The 2,828-nt window shown below is 38.0% G+C and overlaps 1 protein-coding gene across 1 annotated transcript in view; it reads left to right on the top strand.

Annotated features, from left to right (window-relative positions):
• The first annotated feature begins 601 nt into the window (after positions 1-601).
• Positions 602-2,828, top strand: part of polr1d (RNA polymerase I and III subunit D) — a 13,262-nt gene continuing 11,035 nt past the window's right edge. The window contains exon 1 of the mRNA XM_016569332.1: positions 602-731. The gene's annotated coding sequence lies outside the window, so the exon portion shown is untranslated. The remainder of the gene's footprint in view (positions 732-2,828) is intronic.

The raw sequence follows: 2,828 nt of genomic DNA, 5'->3' as shown, positions 1-2,828 counted from the left end.
TTACTATCATCCCATTGCATTATCAACACACCATTTTCCTGTTTAACTCTGTAAAGCTGCTCTGACACAATCTGCATTGTATAAAATACTATACAAATAAAGGTGACTTGACTTGACATGTCTACAGTGAATGAAAAGGGTAAATTCAAATGGTTTTACCAAGTTATTATTATCATTATTAGGTAGCATTGAATTGAGCTGGATAACTGGAAAATAATGACGGAATTTTGCAAGCATCACTGTATAACATTGCACCTAACCGCCAAATCTATATTTCCAAAGCACCTGATGTGCTAAGCGTCAACCACACTTACTTCTCACTGTTATGTACTAAATTAGACGACAGATATTAAAAAAGGAACACTGCATTTGATTAATTAACATGCATTTTCTGAACACATCAAACTGAAAGTAAAAACTAGAGACACGTGTAGTCGTGTCATTTGTGTGCGGTGGTCTGCGGTTCAGGTGCTGGTGATGCAACACTTCAGAGGGCTGAGGGTGTTTAGTGTTGTGTGTGTGTCTCTGTCTGCGCCTGCAGCAAACACAGACACTTACTCTACGCTGGCTCCCGCCTCTCTCTGTCTGTCTCTCTCCACTCGTGAGGTTTGGACTGTTAACACCATGCAGCGCAATCTAGCACTTGTGCACTGCAGGGCTGATCGCTCCACATGACACATATGATCCATGCTAGCACAGGTCATGTAGAAAGAGCCGGCGACGCGAACATGGTACGTGTTTTGTGTGTCTTCTGCAAAAAATGTGGTTAAACTGTAAACATCTGTGGCTGCAGGTCCCTGTCTCTATCTGAAGCGTGCAAAAGCTAACCGTTATGGTGTCTTCTCACCATCTTTTGTTTTGTTTTTTTCAATTTATAGTCACTCTCTTCACCTTCCTGTGTACGATTCAGTTGCAAATCTCAAAATAAAGGCTGGAAATATTGGGGTGCATGCCAAATGAAAAACGGTTTCCTGTTTGTGCACTCTCACTTTGAGAAGTTGAGCTCTTCGCACCTTTGCAAAATCTTCCCACAGTTTGGGGCGTTGCATTTTTCTCAGTATCTGAAATCTAGCACCATTTTAGTCAGTTTCGTTAACTGAAACACATTTGTTTTCATCCCACGAGTGAGATTGAAATTATATTCTGACCTCTGAACTAGGAAACATCCCCAGTTTCCATTTCAGAGATCTGGTCGATCTGGTTTTCTGAGATGAGGGCATAAGATGAAGGTGTTCTTTTGCAAATTAATCACATAATGCTGAACTGTCTGTAAAATAAACCACTGGGACTGCAGAGGTGGAAACTTTTGTGACTTTAGTTCAGCTCCAACTCTAATCAAACACACCAATCATCTGAGATCAGGATGAGTTTGTTTCTTCATCAGGTTTGTAGAAATGTAGCATTGCATCAGTGTCTAAGCAATGGATGCTCTGCAGTGAATGGGTGCCGTCAGAATGAGAGTCCAAACAGCTGATAAAAACATCACAATAATCCACAGCACTCCAGTCCATCAGTTCACATCTGGAGAAGACAAAAGCTGAAACAAATCCAGCATTAAGACCTTTTTTTTTTTTTTTTACTTTAAACTCTCGCTTCTGGCTAAAAAACAAATCCAGTATATTGCTTTCTTACAAACATGTAGATGTTCGCTTCACAAGACTTCACAGATAATTTCTGAAAAGCTAAAAGGAAATTTTAACAAAATATTACATTTTGGAACAAAAAGCCAGCTGTTTTTGTGCCAGTCCTTTCCCTCGTGTTAGTTTGGATTACATTAGTGCCATCTCGTGGCTAGAGCTTACTATTGTTTTCCATTTCTTTTCAACTGGTTTTACACTGAGCATTTACCCTGATAGCACACAAACATCACAGAGACGTTTGATGAGTGTGTTTTCTTTGAAGCGTGTGCTTTTTAGTGTTTTCTCTTTTGCAATATGTTTCTAAAACCTTTACACTTGGATAATTAATTTAGACGATGCATGTTTTAAATCCTATTCATCAGAAGTTTGTACAAAACAGATGCTTTCCAGATAAAATATGCTTTAACACACATCTTGGAGATGCATCTGTAAATCACACCATTTTGTAAAGAAAAACGTCAAACATTAAATAGAGCACCCTTTTCCCCCCAATACTCAGGACTTAATCGCAGCAAGATGTTCATAGGATTGTGAGTTTAATTGCATCAATTTGATTGAAGTATTTTGTTTACATGAGGTAAAGATTAATTGCAATCTCATTATAATCACATTATGAGGTGCATGTAAACATATATTAACATGAATTAAACAAACCATGTGCAAACCTAGAATTTCTGGTTTCTAAATAAATCTTGAATTTCTAAGGGTTCGTGCTCTCAGCAGCTACGTTTATCACACAAGGCTCAAATCATTGTTGGCACAAACCATGTTAATTATGGTCATTTATTTGTATTATTATTATTTACATTAGCACTGTTTCCCTGCTGTCTTTGACACTGTCAGAACCAGATCTGCAAAGGATTTCTAGAAAATAACCAATTCACAGTGGTAACTCAAAGACAATGGTCTTTAACATTCACTGTATATCTCAAGAACAGAAAACCACAAAAATAATCATTTCCACCGGCACTTACATTTAAAGGGGTCATAAGATGCCCATTTTCCACAAGTTGATATGATTCTTTAGGGTCTTAATGAAAAGTCTGTAACATAGTTTGGTTAAAATTTCTCAATAGTAGTGTAAAAAACAGCCCTTTTCAGAGCATGCAGTTTTGTAGCATTTTCCTTTAAATGTTAATGAGCTCTGCTGACCTCGCCCCTCTCTTTCGAGCTGCCTAGTCATCGTGA

Source organism: Sinocyclocheilus rhinocerous, unplaced genomic scaffold, assembly GCF_001515625.1.
Source record: "Sinocyclocheilus rhinocerous isolate Xijiao unplaced genomic scaffold, SAMN03320098_v1.1 scaffold1402, whole genome shotgun sequence".
NCBI classification, from domain to species: domain Eukaryota; kingdom Metazoa; phylum Chordata; class Actinopteri; order Cypriniformes; family Cyprinidae; genus Sinocyclocheilus; species Sinocyclocheilus rhinocerous.
This window is presented reverse-complemented; position numbering and strand designations above follow the sequence as displayed.